The sequence below is a fragment of the Meles meles genome, chromosome 2 (assembly GCF_922984935.1).
Source record: "Meles meles chromosome 2, mMelMel3.1 paternal haplotype, whole genome shotgun sequence".
In the NCBI taxonomy this organism is placed as follows: domain Eukaryota; kingdom Metazoa; phylum Chordata; class Mammalia; order Carnivora; family Mustelidae; genus Meles; species Meles meles.
This window is the reverse complement of record NC_060067.1, coordinates 25,859,471-25,878,854: the sequence shown is the minus strand read 5'-3', so window position 1 is coordinate 25,878,854 and position 19,384 is coordinate 25,859,471.

Here is a 19,384-nt window from a genome sequence, read left to right as displayed (position 1 = left end):
TCCTGCCTCAGTTTTCTTATTCATAAAATAGGGATGATAAAGCACCTAATTCATTGTGTTGTTGAAAGGAATAAATTACCTAATAAAGCACTTGGAATAAGACCTGTTATGCAGTAAGACTGTATATACATGTCTTAGATCTTATTACTATGTAAGCAAATATTATTCTTTTATAACATGTATTACATGGTCGTTATCATACATTGTATACTATTATATGACAGTAGCAACTATTGGACTGGGACCACATGCCTGGTACTGTGCTGTGTTACATTCTTTAATACAGCTCTGCCAGTGATTCTAAGAGACAGCGATTCATCCGATAAATATTTATTAAGCATTTGTCAACAATGTGCCTGACCCAGATGAGAAATTGAAGTGCAGATATCTTAGTTCCAGCTGCAGTTAACAGATTATCATAGACTGGGTGGCTCATAATCAACAGAAATTTATTTCTCCCAGTTCTGGAGGCAGGGAAGTCCGAGATCAAGTTGCCAGCAGGTCTGGTGTCTAGTGAGCGCCACTTCCTGCTTCATAGAAAGCCATCTTCTCGCTGTGTCCTCACATGGTGGAAGAGGTGAAGAGGGCCACGTTGGGTGTCTTTTATAAGGGCACTAATCTCATCATGAGGACTCTCCCCTCATGACCTCATCACCTCCCAAAGGCCCCACCTCCCAATACCATCACATTGGGGACTGGGTTTCAACATAAGAATGGTAGGGGACACAACCATTTAGTCCATGACACCAAGGAAGTTAAGTGACCTGCCCATAGTCCCAGAGCTAATGATCAGAGAACCACAATCTGACTCCAGAATCTGGCTCTGGTCAACCACCTTCTGTGGCCTACCTTCAAAACGATACAAACAAGTAGGAGAAACACAAAACCAAGTGGCCAGTTGGGTGCAGGTATGGGTGGGAAGGAAGTCTGGGGATCCCCAGTATGAGTATTTGGGGTGGCCCTTTGGACCAAGGCAGCTAGTCACCTGAAAGGGGGACATGGGTGCAGCCCAACCTAGTGGGGGGTTGGTGCTCTAGGGGAGGGAGAGAAGAAGGTCTGTTGTGGTTACACAGGGGCTCTCAGAGCCTTTAACACTGGCAAAAGATAGGGAGAATGACTAGAACACGAAGCGAGCGTGAAGGCTTCTCCTAGGGCCCAGCAGACTCCCAGGCTCTGGAAGCCCTCACCTCATCAGCACCCCACGGTCAGTGCTGGCCAGAGCCCATCACCAGCCTTCTCAGGCCCTCAGCCACCAAAGCCACAAATCCTCACCTAAGCATGCTTCTCCATGGGTTACTCTGCCTCTTTTTTTTCTTAAAGGGATTTTATGTTTTAAAGCTGCTGAATGCAGAAGAAAAGAGAAACTTCGCCAAAATCCAACATGACAATAAATGAGTTGCTCGAACCCACTGTGTCCAATGTCCCTCCGCAAAGCCCGCACACTCAACTCCAGATGCCTTCACCCTGTCAGACATTCTCTATGCCCGTGTCCAAACGCCTGAAAAATAAAGTCCCTCACGGGCTCTAACTCTTGCCATTATTCAAACACAAGCAATGTTTAAGTAAGCACAGTTATTGTATGTTCGGGTTTCAAAGTGGGCTTGACCCCATCCAGATGTTATTGCTCACAGGACTGTCTTCGTTTGGGGAAACAGTACAGAGGGCCCAGCGTCTGAGGCACTTCTCTGTAACTCACCACTTGGCCGTTCTCCTTCCAAAAGAAATTAAAGAAAAGAAAAGAAAAAGAAAGAAAGAAAGAAAGAAGACTGTTTCTGATGAGAAACACTAGTTCACTTCAGACTTGCGGCTTTTTGTCTTGCTAAACTTTCTCCTCCCTTCCTCCACCCACCCAGTAGTCGGTCCCCTAATGGAAATGCTGGAACCACTTACCCTCCAGTCAGATGCTAACCTGTTTCAGACGTGGAGGGAAAAAAGAGATATCTGAGTAATGGACTCAGAAAGAACAAAACACCGTGAAGATATTCGTGTGTGTGTGTGTGTGTGTGTGCGCGCGCACGCACACGTGTGTGTTGGGGGCGGTGGGCAGAGCGGGGGTCGGAAGATCACTCCCAGTTCACGACTGTGTTTTCACAAAGCAAAGAACCACCAGTGCAGCTGCTTAATTAGATCCAAATCACATTTGGTTTTCATTTATTCTTGACTTTGAGAGTCTCGGATGGGCACCAGGATTGGAAGTCACTGTGACATGGGTCTCTGCATAGACCTCTTTTTTTTTTTTAAGTCTGTTACGACTTTTTTAAAAATATGGACATTGGGGAGGGGAGGCGAACCATAAGAGACTATGGACTCTGAAAAACAACCTGAGGGTTTTGAAGGATCAGGGGTGGGAGGTTGGGGGAACAGGTGGTGGGTGATGGGGAGGGCACGTTTTGCATGGAGCACTGGGTGTTGTGCAAAAACAATAAATACCGTTACGCTGAAAAAATAAATAAAATGGAAAAAAAAAATTTCCAAATAAACACAGATCATTTCACCATCTCAAGGTAACGACTCTCTTTTGATGTCCTCATGTCCTTTCCATATTGCCAAACTTAGTACCTAAATACGCTCTATCTGGTCTGATTCCAGAACACCGTCAGGCCTGGTTAACCCGGGGGGCGGGGGTGTGTGAGAGGGGTGCAGGCAGGGGATGGGCAGCCAACTGCTGGAAAGTTCGCGGAGTCAAAATACCTGGCTTCATAGCCCAGATGCATCACTCACCAGAACTTTCCACTGAGCCAACTCATCTAACTGCTGAGAATGTCGGCTTCCTCGTCTCCAAAGGGAGCATAACACACCTCACTGGCAGGGATGATTACTGGCCATATGTAAAGAGTATTGTTATTTTGATAACATATCATTTTCCCCAGTTAGTGTTTGACTGAGACCTGTAGCCAATTTTCTCTCTTTCCTCATTTCATCCAGCCGGATTGTTCAACATGCCATTTTTCCACCCATGTTTGTGCTACTGAGTCGCGTTCTTGCAATACAGATGGAAAGGCTAAAATAAATGTTCTTTCTGAGAGCAATGGAAAGGACGCTCCTAGCTCTGACAGGGGAGCAGCTGCACCAAGAATAACGGCAACGATGACAACAATGACCTTCCTTACGCCTCAAGCTGAGCGCGTTCGTGCCTTCGACCAGGATTCCTCAACCTCTGCTCTACTGAACTGACTGGCCAGATCACTCTCTGGCCTCTGCCCACGACACAACAGGGGCAACCTCTCCACCCCACTCGTGCTGCCCCCCCAAAAAATGTCTCTAGAGGTTGCCATATGTCCCCTGGAACACAGAATCATCCCCCATGGAGAACCATGGCCTTGGAGGGTTTAGGATACCCCACAGGCCGGTGAGGCTGGCACAACTGTCATGGCCGCCCTATGGGTGAGGTGGCTGAGGAAGCCGGTAAGGGAACGGATTCATGGAGGTGGGAGCCAGACCCACCTGTAACCACTCTGCCTACAGCGGGCCCTCAGGGCTGGAGAAGAGTTGCTCAGACACTGTTTGGGTCTCAGAGCCCTGGGAAGTGGAGGAGAGGGGAGGGGCAAGGAAGAGAAGCACAGAGAGCAGGAAGAGCAGGCATGGCTGTTTTCTGGGAAGGAGGCAACTTTCCCTGGGCCACGGCCTTCCCACATACCCCTGGGAGAGCAGACTAGGGCTCCCCAGCAAGGGTAGCTGGTGAAGTAGGGGGAGAGCTGGTGGACTGGTGTCCCGGGAGTCACAAAAAGAAGGTACTCGGGGAGTGAGTTAGAGTCTGTGTCCACTGCTGCTTATTACGTGATTCCGGGAAGCCTAGCCCAGAGAACTGGCCAGTGAGGAGGCCCTGGATGACCCTGGGAAGAGTGAAAAGAGCAGGTCAAGCGGTTCAAACTATTTGTATTAATATATCGTGAAGTCCATGCACGCACTTTATTTTTAGATAAAACATTCCCTATGAGAGCCACAGTTATCATTATTAAAAGCACTTTTTTCATTATGTTACGTTAGTACCATACAGTACATCATTAGTTTTCAATATAGTGTTCCATGACTCATTGTTTGCGTATAACATCAGTGCTCCATGTAATACGTGCCCTCCTTAATACCTACCACCAGGATCACCCATACCCCTCCCTCCTCCCTTCCAAAGCCCTCAGTTTGTTTCTAAGAGTCCACTGTCTCTCATGGTATGTCTCCCTCCTACCCAATTTTCCCCCCTTCACTTTTCTCTTCCTTCTCCTAATGTCCTCTCTGTTATTCCTTATGCTCCACAAGTAAGTGAAACCATATGACAATTGACATTTTCTGCTTGGCTTATTTCACTCAGCATAATCTCCTCCAGTCTCATCGATGTTGATGTAAAGTTGGGTAGTCATCCTTTCTGATGGCTGCATAATATTCCATTGTGTATATGGACCACATCTTCTTCATCCATTTTTCTGTTGAAGAGCATCGTGGCTCTTTCCACAGTTTGGCTATCCTCAAAAAATTAAAAACAGAGCTTCCCTATGACCCGACAATTGCACTACTGGGTATTTACCCCAAAGATACAGATGCAATGAAAAGAAGGTCCATCTGTACCCCAATGTTCATAGCAGCAATCGCCACATTAAAAGCATTTCTAATTCAAACTGTGCCATAAAATGGAGCAGCAGTTCAGGATGAATTTCTGCAAAGAGAATCATGAGTTCTGGGCTCTCCTCCTTTGTAGCAGGTTTGAGAATCATGGAACAGTGACTTAGATGATGAGACAGACTGTCCCCTGAGGATAGAGACTCAGATGGACTGGTCTCACTTCCCACACAAATGAGACCCAGCGGCCACCAGCAAATCTCCAGAAGCAGTAATCAGAACCAGGAGTGTCTGTGAGAGAGCCTCTGGTAGAGGATTCCAAATCAAGGCTACCCTGGAAAATTCCAAATGTGAGGCAGCTAGGACCCCCCTTTCCATAAGTGAAAGGGGAGAATGATTAACTCAAGCCGGTTATAAAACACCAGATAATGCTAAAATGCTTGGTTTTGCTTTATTCAATCGGGAGGAAACTTCCTTTCAGATCGCACAATTAAACCTGGAATTGCAAGGACTTGATGGGCTTTGTGATGCAAACTGTCCTCTGTCATACATGATGACCTAAACAGGTTTTAGAAAGAAAGTCACAAGGGAAACCATAGACTTTGAGCCCATCGCAGTGGGCCCCCTGGAACATAGTAACAGGATTACCCTTATAATTAGTACCTTGATGGGCTCCCTGGAATAGCATGTAAGTGCCTTTGGGCCTTCTGCACAAAATCCTGACTCTGGATGTCTTCGTTTCTCCTAAAAACTGAGAAGTGACTGTTTTTCTGAGGAAGGAAAGGCAACATTTAAAATGAGTTTTTCTTCGTTGCTCTCACTTCACCGACTCTGTTTCCAGCTGGAGGAGCCTTGGAGCAGGTGCTGCCAGGGGCAGAGGGAGTGTGGGGGAAGGACTAATTCCCCAGAATCTCCTGTCTGCTCTCCAACTTTCTCTCCTTCATCACCCTCTCCACCAAAGAACAGCCCTGCTCTTTCCTCTTCCAACTTCGTTTCCAACATTCTCAGAGTTGTATGTAGTTTATGAGGTGACTTGGCATGGAGGAGGGTTTCCCACAAGTCAGGAGACCTCAGCCACTTCCTTTGACCAAGGTGCCAGCCCACTCAGAGTGGAGAAAAGTCAGACCCAAAGAAAGTTCTAAAAATCACGGGTCAGTTAAAACATTTATACTCAGCAAACTACTACTTTTAACAAACATACACAAAAGCAATTAATGCAATGCAATTGTATTTCATTGATATGTGTACATATACATGGGTGTATCATCTTTGAAAATCTAAATGTGAGACAATTTGTGACTATGAAGCCAAAGGGCCTCCCTACCTTCTTACCCCACCCCTTTCCCATACCCACCCAGGCCTTCTCACGTCTTTTGGACCGTTGCTCTTCACAACAACCCTGTATACGGAGGAAGACTGTGTATTATTTCTATTTTCTCACTTGACGATGAAGGATACCAAAGCTTGGAAGGCTGCGTGAATTTTTCATGATTGCAAAGCTGAGAGGCTGAACAAGGAACCAAACCCAGGTCCGTGTATTGCAAATACAGAGTTCTTTCTACTACAACATCTTACATCACCTCTTCCAAAGTGCTTACTTTCCCCCAATGGTGAGAAATGGCTGTGGTTCCCATTTTTAGATAAATGCAAATAACACCTAGAGGCCCGCAATTCAAAAATAAGTATGAGCTAAACTGCAGGTTCTGGAGGAAACTCAAACGGAGGTAGAAGAGACCAAATCCCAACCTCAGGACTACAGCTCCCCCAAGGCCAGCAACCTTTCTGTTCTGTATTTCATCAGCTCTGTATGTTGGGTACAGGTCATCTGAGTGCAGTAAGAATTCACTCATCCTGCCCCGACATTTATAGTGGTGACCATATGCCGGGCACAAGGCAGCAAGCTGGATGAGAAACTGGCTTCAGGATTCTCTCTGCCACCTAGGCACTCAAGGCTCGTGGAAGAGACAAGGAAGACACAGTGGCTAGCAGCATGAAACATTGGCCCATTAAGCAATAATTTAAAACTAAGTCCAACAATGAGAGTAAATGTTCAACGAGAAGAAAATCTTTGAATGAAAGAATCATCCATAAGTTGGAATTCCATGCAAACATTCGTAGAATTGTACATCTCTTCTTCTACTGAGATATAACTGATGCATTGTTTCAGGTTTACAACATAATGATTTGATATTTGTGTGTATTGCCAAATGATCACAACAATAAGTCTAGTTACCATCCATGACCAGACAGAGTTACAGATTTTTTCTTGTGTTGAGAACTTTAGAGATCTGCTCCCTCAGCTACTCTCAAATATACAATAGAGTATTATTAACTACAGTCCCACCCTGTACCTTACATCCCCAGGACTTATTTACTTTGTAATTTGAAGTTTATGCCTTTTGACCACCTTCACCCATTTCACCCAAACCCACAACTGTAAGTCTTAATTTAAAAAGATGACCCCCCCAAAAGATGACCCAAAGTCTTTTTGAGTGAATAACCCAGGTTAAAAATGATACATAGAATAGGTTCTCTATGCAGATCTGTCATAGGGTCATCTAAATACAGAGGGAAAGGTACAGAATATTAGCAGAGATTGTCTCTGAGCGGTGGGATTATGCATGGTCTTAATGGGTTTTTATTTAAGGTTATCTGCGCTTTCAGATTTAATAAGTAACATGTTTTTTCTTGTAATATGTAAAAACCCAGTAAAGGTCATTTTGGCTGTAACTACAAAGAATGCCACAAATCATGCGGGAATGCTTATTATAATATCCAGCAAGAAAGAATCAATAAGGAAAGTATGTAAACAGTTTGCTCTCTACTCCATATTAAAAAATAATAATAAAGGGGGGGGAAGCACCTTGGGGGGACTGGAAGACAATACACTGACATGTGATCGATGTTGTCTTTGGAGAGTGATTTCTTTACTTCTGTTTTTCTTGCATTGTTTCGAGTTTCCCACAATCAGCATGAAAAGCTTCCACACACTGGAGATTAAACAATCAGTGATGAGGCAGAAACAACGGTGGTGCAGGAGTGAGGACAAGGTTAGGATGGATGCTTGTGCTTCTGGAAAGTGTCAGAGGCCACCCAAGAGGGACAATATTTCGACTCCCACAGAAAATGGATTTTCCACTCAGAAGAGATTGAAATGCCCTCTCCCGCACCAGAGCCCGCCAAAAATGCAATTCTAAAATTATCTCGGCAGAGGTGAGTGGCCTAAGAATGCGAAGACACAAAACAAGCCAGCGAGGGCAGAGCGACAGCTGTGGTAACAGCAGCCATTTCCTTTCAGCTGCTGTGGCCAGAAGACAGCCCCGAGTAGAGCCGAGCGAGGGAAACCAAGCCTTCCAAATGAAACACTGATTAAAACTTAGTTCTTAAAGACTGTCTTCTCAACAAATGTAAAATCAAAGCCTAAGAACTTTCTATCATGAGTACTGAAAGCCCTGATATTAACAGGGAGCCATTCTTTTTTTTTTTTTAAGGTTTTATTTCTTTTATTTGAGAGAGAGAGTGAGCAGGAGAGCAGCAGAAGGAGAGTGAGAAGCAGGCTTCCTGCTGAGCAGAGAGCCCGACGTGGCACTCGATCCCAGGACCCTGACATCATGACCTGAGCAGAAGGCAGATGCTTAACCGGCTGAGCCACCAGGTGCCCTAGATGGAACCATCCTAATGCTACACTCTGGGGTCTACCCGTGTGTTCCCAAAGAAGACAGATAAATCCAGGCTGGCCCAGACTGGTTTTCTGGAGGGTTATTTTGTTCCCTTGTGAGGGGTAAATGGAGAATGGTGCATCTTCTAAATTTCAGATTTTTAAGACAACTTTGCCAGCTTTATCAAGTTCTTGAATGGAAGAACCCCTTCAGGAGCAGTAGGTTGTAATCGCCATGCTCCGATGCACGGTGCTGGACCACTACAGTCAGAATTCTAACGCCAAAGAACACAAACCAAATAATGGTAAGAACTACCGTCTATTAAGTTTTTATTTTGTGCCAAACCCTTTTTCTACATTATCTCATTTTATTCCCAAAACAACTCGATGAGGTAGGTAACAATACAAACCCATTTTACAGACAAACGGAGGCTTTAAAAGATCAAGTAATTTGGGCTTCTGGTTTGGCACTGCCTTATTCGAATCAATTTTTGTTCAGATCAACCCTTAACATTATAAACAATGAAGTAGGGGTGCCCGGGTGGCTCAGTCGGTTAAAAGTCTGCCTTCCTCTCTGGTCATGATCCCAGGGTCCTGGGATTGAGTCCTGCCTCGGGCTCTCTGCTCAGTAAGGAGTCTGCTTTTCCCTCTCCCTCTGCTTCTCCCCCTAATTGTGCTCTCTCTCTCTCTAACAAATGAAATCTTTTTTTTTTTAGATTTTATTTATTTATTTGAGAGAGAGAGCGAGAGAGAGGATGAGAGGGGAGAAGGTCAGAGGGAGAAGCAGACGCCCCAAAGAGCTAGGAGCCCAATGCGGGACTCGATCCTGGGACTCTGGGATCACGACCTGAGCCAAAGGCAGTGGCTTAACCAACTGAGCCAACCAAGCGCCCACAAATAAAATCTTAAAAAAAAAAAAGTAGTAATTTGCTCAAGGTTATTCAACTTGTAACTGAAAGAAATTGAAACTTGGGTTCAAATCTCTAGGACCCCCTATTTTAATGACCTAACTATGCTATAAGGAATTTTGTAAACTATAACTCCTTACAGAATTTAGTTTTAAGATGATTTCTGTCTGGATATACTACATAATTTACTTTTTATCATTGAAAAAAAGATTCTAACTCAATATCAAAAAAGTTTCCTATTGTACCATTAGCGTATATTAATTTTTAAGGCACATTCTAAGCACTTTATAAAAAACCATCTCATTTAAATCATCAAAACAACCTTGTAAAATCCTACTTTTATCCCATTTACATTTGAGAAAACAGAAGCACACAGAAGTTAAATAACATCAAAATCACATAGGAAAAGGCAGAGCTGGGATTTGAACCTGGGTCTCTCTGTCTGACTCTAGACGCCATGCTCTTAACACATACTCAGCACCAAGAATATAGCAAAAATGCCCATGAACAGGGATGTGAGCAAAGATAAGACCCACTGAGGGAGTGGTGAAAATATTTTCCCATCCCATCATCAAACTGAGTGCTTTACAGATAAAAGTGATTGGCTCACTATATGTCTTGGGGCACCTGGGTGACTCAGTCGTTGGGTGTGTGACTTCAGCTCAGGTCATGGTCTCTGGGTCCTGGGATGGAGCCCTGCATCAGGCCCTATGCTCAGTGAGAAACCTGCTTCCCCCTCTCCCTCTGCCTACTTTACACTCTCTCTTTCTGTCTCTGTCAAATAAATAAATAAAATTTTTAAAAAATATGTGTGTATATATGTATCCACCTCTCTTTCCAAAACCTAGTATAGGAAGTCCAATACACAAGATACTGACATCTACGTGTATTTCAGCAACTTGTCAGATTGAAGGCGTAAGCAATACACTCTTGAGCTCTCTCCAAATCCTATTTCTTCCTTACTGAATTTTCTTTTAAAGATTTTATTTATTTATTTAGGGAAAGAGAGAGAGCAGACAGGGGCAGAGGGAGAGAGAGAGAATCTCCAAGCAGACTTCCTGCTGAGCGAGTGGCTGTTGGGGGGGGGGGGGGCTCGATCTCAAGACCCTGAGGTCACCACCTGAGCCAAAGCCAAGAGTCAGACACTTAACCGACTGTGCCACCCACGAGCCCCTAAATTTTCTTTTAAAAAATTTCACTTGGGGTGTCTGGGTCAAGCCTTACATTGACCCTTGTGATAAAACCAACAGCAAATTAGAAAACTATAGTCTTTTACAGTGAACAAGCAGTTTCCATTGTCTTGTCAACATCATCTAAGCTATTTGAGTATCAAAGTGTGTAAACCTGGCTATTCACAGATCTGTACCCCTGGGGCTAATAATACATTATATGTTAATAAAAAAATAAAAAATTATTTAAAAAAAAAAAAAAACCTGGGAGGCTCTACCCACTGCTGACCACGGTATGAGGAAGCACACGCTGTTGGCAGGAACTTGAAGGGTTGCGCCACTTAGAAAATTTGAAAATTAATCTGGTGGCATCTCTTATCATTTAAAACATACATTTTCTCTCAGATAGCATTTTTACTTCAGAAATCCAGCCTCTAGAAATAAATTTACCTAGTAGATAGGATATATGCACAATACCTACGCTATGGACTATTAGACAGCATTTCAAAAAGAATGAGATAGGTCCACGTCTATTGATGTAGAAAAATGTCCACAGTGCATTTATTAGATGAGAAAAACAAGCTGTGGGAAAACGGACATAATATGAGGAGAAAAGAAGAAGAGGTTAAAGGCGGAAAAGTTTAGGTGAAGTGAAAGTTTAAGAAAAATATTATAGCCCAAAGCCGAGATATAAACTAGACAATGGAAAATACTCCAGTTTCCTCACGTAAACTTGATATGGGAATAATATCATCTCAGAGGGCTGCTACGGCAAGAATGAAATGAATTAATGTTTTTAAGGGGCTTAGGACAAGGCCTGGCACATAATAGTACTAAATGAATGTGCTTGTTATTTTTAAATTCTGTCTATATTATTTCTGCAAAGATGTACCTATTAAGTGTGTATCAAGATAGACAAGATAACACAGTTACATGAAACCACTTTGATGACATGATCATATTGTCAGCAATCCTTGCCTGGGATTTTGTTTTTAATATTGCTTTTTTGTAAAGGTTTTTTTTAAAGATTTTATTTATTTATTTGGGAGAGAGACAGTGAGAGAGAGCATGAGAGGGGAGAAGGTCAGAGGGAGAAGCAGACTCCCTGTGGAGCTGGGAGCCCTATGCTGGACTCAGTCCTGGGTCTCTGGGATTGTGACCTGAGCTGAAGGCAGTTGCTTAGCCAACTGAGCCACCCAGGCACCCTTTTTTAAAGATTTTATTTATTCATTTGAAAAAGAGAGAGTGAGCGTGAGTTGGGGGAGGAGCAGAGGGAAAGGGAGGAGCAGTCTCCACACTGAGCAGGGAGCCCCCGTGTGGGACTCAATCCCTGGACCCTGAGACCATGGCCTGAGCCAAAGGCAGATGCTTTTTTGTTTGTTTGTTTATTTGTTTAAGATTTTATTTATTTATTTGACAGAGAGTGAGAGAGAGGCAGAGAGAGACGGAACACAAGCAGGGGGAGTGGGAAAGGGAGAAGCAGACCCCCGCTGAGCAGGGAGCCTAATGTAGGGTTCGATCCCAGGACTCCTGGGATCATGACCTGAGCTGAAGGCAGAGGCTTGACAGCTGAGTCACCAGGTGCCCCGAAGGCAGATGCTTAACCGACTAGGCCACCCCGGTGCCCCTTTAATATTGCTTTTGCCATAAATTAATATAAGTGGTGGGGTGTGCGATTTCCTCTCTAACTACATCTCCTTACTTGAAGACAGAGCTTTATCTGCCCCATTAAGATGAAGATATACGTTTTCTACCTATTTTTAATAACCATTTCTACTCATCAGTAGAAAAACCGCCTTAAATATTATATTCCAAAGTTCAATCCACCTTCGAGTGCTTTTAGCTGTCGTGGCCATCCATTCAGATTCTAAGATGGAGCCACTTTACATGCAAAGGAGTTTTTGAAAACTCCTGCAAAAAGGCATAAAAGTTCAATCACACTTCTTCATACAAGGAATAAACAAATGACTTCTACTGAAAGAAATTAACTTACACGAGCTCAGAACTGCGCCGGACAGCCAAAATAAAGAATGACCATCTGTCTAGGCAAAAACCCCCTTGGGGTGTACACCCTCTTGTCTCAGGGGAGGCACTCAGGATCAGACTTTTCATAAATCTCAATATATTTGAGGACACCCTTCAACTTTATCTTTACACAGAGCGGACCGCGTTCTGCTGGACGTGGCCCAATCTCTCCAGAGACCAGCCGTGAGCATAACATTTGGAAAAGATCCTGGCAGATGCCAAGTCTGGAGACAGATCGTTTCCTGAGGCTTTCGTGTCCTGTTCCGATTGGTATAAATTGTTATCTCCAGTATGGTAGAGAGCCCAAACCCTTCCGATCCTCTCTGAAAGGAATCTTTACGTTCTAAAGAGCACAAGAACTAAGGAATTAAAGGGGTTTCCTTGCTAGTGGAAGTACCGGCTCTGGAACTAGAAAGGTTAAATTATAAATCTCGGGCCAAACAGTGTTCTCTACGTCATTTTCCTCTGGGGCTAGATGAGAAACAGCTGGATGTTTGGACCGAGAAACCACTGGAAAAGCTCACGTTGGCTAACGGCTAAGGACGCTTCTCCCAGACCTTCACATGCTGGTTCCTTGTCATTCTCCTCTCCATGCCATTATCATCTCCCTGCGGTCTCTTTCTCTGATACTCAACCCCATCCCCTCCTGTTACACGAATCACCCTCTTTCTTTAGGGCACTTATCACTGCCAGGAATTATCTTATTTGTTTATGTCTCTCTTCCCACCAGAATGAAAGCGTCATGAGAGCAGAGGTCTTGTCTGGGTTTCCGCTGTGATGTCCCATGCGCCTGGAACAGCCCTGGTTCACAGGAGGTCCTCGGCAAATATTTGCTGAGCGAATGCGACATGAATGCAAAACCGCTGTGCTTTTCTACTCCTACGTTCTTCCCCTTCTCTCTAATGAGCATGGATGTCGTTTATGATAATCACGACAACATTAATTTTTTTTAAGAGAAAACATCAGTCTACCTGAATTCCAACTTCATTTGAAATATGTAGGACATCTAATCAGCACAGGTTCTTAACAGATTCTGGAAGACAGGGAGTGTGTCTTGTTCATTTCGGTATCCACAGCCCTCAGGGCACAACCCGGCAGAGAGTCGACACCCAGAGAATCAGATACAAACTGATTAGGCGTCTGACACTGTGCTGGTCATTTTCCTATGCGTGATCTTTCCCTTCTCATCCTCATACAGTCCTTTGAAGCCGGGTTGTAATTTATATTTTCAGATGAAGAAGCAGGCTTCGTCAATTCAAGTTTGAAAGCTTGCTGGAAAGAGGCAGAGCTGGGTTCGGGTCAGGGTCTGCCAGACACTGAAGTCTCCTAGCTGCTGTGCCTCCCAGTCTCTCAGATCACTATAACACAAAGTCATTCAGCAAACGTTTTCTTTTTTGGAAGGGGCGTTCGCATCAGTGATGGTCTTCTCCTGTACTCTACATGCTGAAGTTTAGCCAGATTACCGTTATATCTAGGACGGGCCAAGCACAGAGCAGGTGTTCAGTAAGCACTTGCTGGGAGGAGGGAAAAGAGAAAGGGAGGGGAGGAGGGCTTCTCTGAAGACCATCAAAGAGAGAGAGGCCAACAGTCCTTTGCTTATGAGATGAATGACTTTAGCACCGTGGAATCGGGGAATCAGCTTCCTGCCTCTGGGACAAATGCTACTGACATCCCAGGGAGTCCCAAATGCCTTTCCCTTACCAGAAAGTGTTCTACCACACCCCTAGGTAGGTCAGCATTTCTAGCTGGCATTAGTAATCCTTAGAGGAGGTCTAGCCCCCAGAAGGGTTGACACTGTTACCTACTGGGGAGGTGTCCAAGAGACTAGGGGGGAGAAGGGACAGAGAAACAATGGAATCTGGGGGTAAATCTCCCTCTCCTACCTCTGGTTCCATTATTGCCCTGAGGAATACACTTGAAGATCAGATTCCCAAAGTCCGTGACTGATTTTGCTTGGATCTGAGATGGGATCAATGTGTGGGAGGAAGGGAAGGGTTAATAAGCTTCTTTCTTTGATGACTGTAAAAACTAGAGGTTTGCTCTCCAGAGTGGTATGGTACATCACTTAACTGCCTGTTTTCCTAGCAGGTCTGAGAAGGAAGAGATCCTATCTGTTTTACCCCATTGCTCTAAAGCCGGCCCTGCCACCATGCCTGGGCGATCCTATTTGCTAATTTATGCATCCAAAATATACTAATGGGATGCACATCGACAATCCTTTATCTGCAATTCCGAACTCCAAAAACCTCTGAAAACCAAAAGATTTTCTCTACGTGGACAGCAAGCTCATCTGACAAGGACTTCTGGCCTGAACAGATCTGAGGCTCTTTAAAAACCTTTATTGATCTCCCTTAGCATGAATATTCATAGATTCTGCATGTTTCTCTGCAGATATGCAAATGTGTCTGATTATACGATGCTCCCCTAGGCTCTTGGGGGGTATTGCATAACTTAATGATATGCATCCCGTGACCTTCCTCAAGTCCAAAAATTCTGAATTTCCAAAACACTTGGACCCCGCGGGCTTCAGATGAGGAGTCTGGAACGTGCACCTGAATAAAGGCGTCTCACAGCCTTGTCACAGGTGTGGCGAATACCGTGGTGGAGGGAACACAGCCAAGGTCCTCACTTTCACCAGCTGACTCTTCAGCTGCCAGGAAATGACAAGGAAGCAAATGAAGAATTTGAGGGAGATAAGTGTTCTGGAGAAACTAAGTCAGAAGAACGGGACAGAGTTATGATGGCGCATCAGAGAAATTGCCGTGGAGAGAAGCAGCCTCAGTGAGAAGGGCTGATGTCAGACCCCTTGACTGAGTCATACTTAGAATAGGGCCCCCTAGGCTGTGCCTTATCCAACCTCAGGATCTTTCTTTCTTTCTTTCTTTCTTTCTTTCTTTCTTTCTTTCTTTCTTTTAAAAGATTTTATTCATTTACCTATTTAGGGAAAGAGAGCAGGGGGGAGGAGAAGAGGGAGAGGAAGAGGAAAGCCGACTCAGTGCTGAGAGCGAGCCTGACATCAGGCTCAGGGCTCGAGGTGGGGCTCCATCTGGGGGTCCATCTCTAGACCCGAAGACCAAAACCTGAGCCCAAACCAAGGGTCAGACCCTCAACTAACTGAGCCACCAGGTGTCCCCTCCCTGAGAATCTTTGCATTTGCTATCCCTTCCGCCTGGAAGAAGCAAGTCACTTAACTTTCTTGAGCCATGGTATCCTCTGCCCTGTTTGGCTCAAGATTGCACATCTCTATAGAGGGTCATGGTTGGACAAGAAATGGGACTTTGTGCTTTAAGGTCACGTTTATGGCTGATAAGGGGGAATACCATACCCACCTAGAGGAGGTGTGGAATCCTCTTCAGAGGGGTACGTGGAAGTTGTCCATAAATTACAACACGCCACAATACCACAGGTTCTCTTCACGTGGTGATGAAGACCCCGACCGGGGCAGGACCTCTCTCTGCCAGGTATGTGGGTCATTCTGCAGAGAGGCTGAGGCACAGGAGACCCACCCTTCCAAGTCCTACAGTCCCTCCAAGTGGGGCTTGAGTTTTTCATCAACACGGGGCCCCCAGAGAACACTCAGCATCGTCTCTCCAGCAACCACCAATGCCAATGTAAAATACTCCTTCCCAGGAACCAGCATCCAACTCATCCCTGACCAGCTCTCCCCAGAGAAAGGTGTTGCTAGGAGTGTCCCATCTTAAATTGTCTTGTTGTTCTGGTCACTGTTAGGGCTGTTTCTCCCTTGCGCTTCTTGCTTAAGAGAGGTTGGAGGCTGTCCCAGGAGCAATGCTTCTGTCTGGAACTAATGAGCCTTTGTTGTAGACAAGCTCTGTGAGCAGAGGCCCGCCATGAGCCTGGGTGATAAAAACGAGCTATGGCCAGGCAGGATACCCAAGAGCATGACCAATCAGCAAGGAGGGCTTTATTGGCTTGTACATTTTATTGTGCCATAACATCCCTCCTTTCAGCTTTAGATCTTAGCAGCTGGTGACAGGCTTAATGACCGATGAGGGACAGGCAGCCTTGGACACCATAGCTGCCTCCTCCTGTGAGCTGCAATGGGCCACCCTTCCTTGGCCCAACTTCTTAACCCTGAGAACATCGGGTGAGCCTGCACATTCACATGGGAGGGGAGCTGCCAAGTGCCTCTTGGCAGAGCAGGGCTACGTTTTCCCACTCCAAAGCGGGGTCAACAAGAGAGGATGTGTAGAGTAACAAGAACTGGATGGGAGAGCATCTAACACATTAAGGTCCCCTCTTTTATCTACTATCACTTTGCATGGGTCCCTGCCTCTGTGTTCTAAATTACTGCAACATCTTCATGCTATAGAATGAGATCCCTGAAAATGAACGTGCCGTCTTGGTACCTAGAAGGGACTCCCTGTCTCTTTCGTGCTTCTGTCCACTCTCACCTGATGCTCTCAGTACTCACGCCCTGATGAGGCTAGACATCCATCAACGTAGTAATTGCCTTCATGGTTGCTTTACAAAGGACTCTGTGGTTTATAAAATACTCTCAGACACACATGGAAAGGCTCTGAAAAATCAAGGACTAATACCCTTATAAAGAGGCCTCCTTAGTTAGCAAAAGAGTCACTGACCCTCCCTTTTGTTTCTGTCTCCCTTAAGTTCAAAGTCAAAGTGGCCAATCTGTTTTGTCAGATGGGAAGCTCATCTCTAAGGGTTCAGAGAGGCTCCGTGCACCATGCACCCCATTTCCCTGCTGCAGAGAAGGACCTGCTGTCTTCCAGACATTAGCAGCTTTGTGCTTTCATTTATTTATTTAATGCTGCAAAAGCTTAAGCCAGTCTGTAAAAAATGCCCTTGAACACTAGGACCTCAGAGCTAGGAGGGATTCCTAGAATAGCTCTAAAGAAACTGATTCCATATTCCCATGGTAAAAGCCAACTAAACAGTCGTGGCACTTAACAGACACCGACCTGCTTGCCCTATATTATTTTGGACTACCGAGCAAGACCTGGAAGTGTGGTACACCCAGTGCCAGCACATAGTAGGGGCTTGCAGCCAGCCCCGCTGATTCCTTTTTTTTTTAGGGCGGCTTTAGTAGAGGAAATGTGGTAACTCCCTGGTCCATAGCCGCACTTCCGAGAAGCGCTGGGGAGACGCAGCTCTTAGCAAGCCTGTGGCCCGCTGGCCCTGCTAAAGCTGCTGGTGACGAAAATGTGTGCAAACTGTGGTCAGAGAAGTGTGGGGATGAAAAGAAGAGAATGAAGCCCATCACCCTGCTTGCTCTTTGCTTGAATCCCTCCCTGGACAGTTTGCCAAACACCAGCCTGTTACTCCAATGAGGGAAAATAACATTCTTTCCTTTCTGTTTCCAGTTTGCTTCCTAAACTAACACCCTAGACTGGCTCCTCTCCTAACCTGAGTCCCCAGGCTCATCTCCACTGCCAAATGAACGGACCCATGAGAAAGATCTTTGACAATTAGAGTACTAGATCAATGCAAAAAAAGGAGTCTTTGTATTTCACTCACATTGCAAATGAACTTACAAACATATTATAAAAAGAAGAGCCCCTTAGCTTTCCCAGCAAATGTACACTTCCTTGTTAATAAACAGACATCTCCTTCCCTCTGGCCTGCCTGTGTTGGAGGCGAGGACTGAGACTTCATAGTTTTTTTTTTCTGAAAGCCTATAAAGCTGCTTTTCTCTGAAGTAAGTCATTGAAATGATGTGTGCTACCATCAATCCCCAGGGACTGTAGAATTTTCTGTAATAGGTTTCTTTTTGTTTTCGTATTAGAGAACAATTGTTTCAGAATAAAACCTTTTGTATCAGTACTTGCAAAATATTTCAACACAGTAACCATTCCTAACCAGGCTACCATGCAGCTCTATACAAGAAAGGTACTAACGACAGACAGAGCCCTGAATGTCAGACTTTCCCTCCATGTATCTGAATGGAAGCCATCACAGAGATGGAGCTTTCGGACCACCTGGCTGAAAATTCTGCACCTTCTTCTGGCGGCTTCTGGACCCAGGAGCATAAGCCAATGCCAATGTGCCATCAAGGTCACTTAACAGAAAGAAAACAATGAAACAGATCAGCTTCCTCACTTTGTTCTTTGATGGATATTTTCTAACTCTTGAATTCACTTTACCCCTGATAACTTGGAGAGCTAGCACAGGGGTGAGGATATCATGGATCAGAAGAGCCTTGACATTCATTTTGCAAAAGCAGTATTCCTGGCTGGATGAGAGAGAAATTTGCCATAGTCTCTTTGCAGGGCTTTGCAAAGAGTAGTCGGGATGGAAAAAGTTCTCTGGGCCCCATTCCCTGAGAGCTCCGTTTGTGCTGATTATGACTTTATCAGACCGTGTTTTCCAAGCTGCCCATCAAAGCACACAGTCTGAAATGTTCAAGTTCCTTTAGGAGCAGAATGGAGCTGAATATCTACCCCCAGCACCATCCTGGGAAATAAAGGACACAAAGTTGCTGTAACTGGAGCTAAAGTTCAGGAACAAAAGGATGCGATGAGGACTCCTAATTCTATTTCCTTGAATTAGAATCAACTATTACACATCCCCCTTTCCAATCATAACACAGCTTTACCGGTGTCACGAGCTCAGATGCTCGGTTGAGTGCACGATGATTTATTGATGCACGGAATCCTCATCACTACGGTTTTTACAGCTTTCATTCCAAATTAAAGAATTTGCATTGGGGCCCAGCGGCTGGAGGACAGACACTGCCTTCCTAGGTAATGTACCCTCCTCCTGCCCGGGACTGCCTCTTCACCCCTCCCCTTGCTCCCTGAAGCCCCTCCAAACACACATGTACTATCACAGGAAGGAAAGTAGTGCAAAGTGTCATTCGGGTCTACCAGGAAAGAAGGTCATATTAATTTTTAATTTCTAGTTATGCCTATAAAAAAATGTAAGTTGTCCCACAAACAGAAATGCCCTCCCCTAGCAAGTACTGCTTTGAGTCCATTCAAATGCTGTGACAGTATATTCGCTTCCCCAAGTCCTTTCCTTGGTATATCACACAACACACAAGAACGTCATAACCAATTGACTGGAGACATTCTCAAGCTGCTGGGACAAAAGGC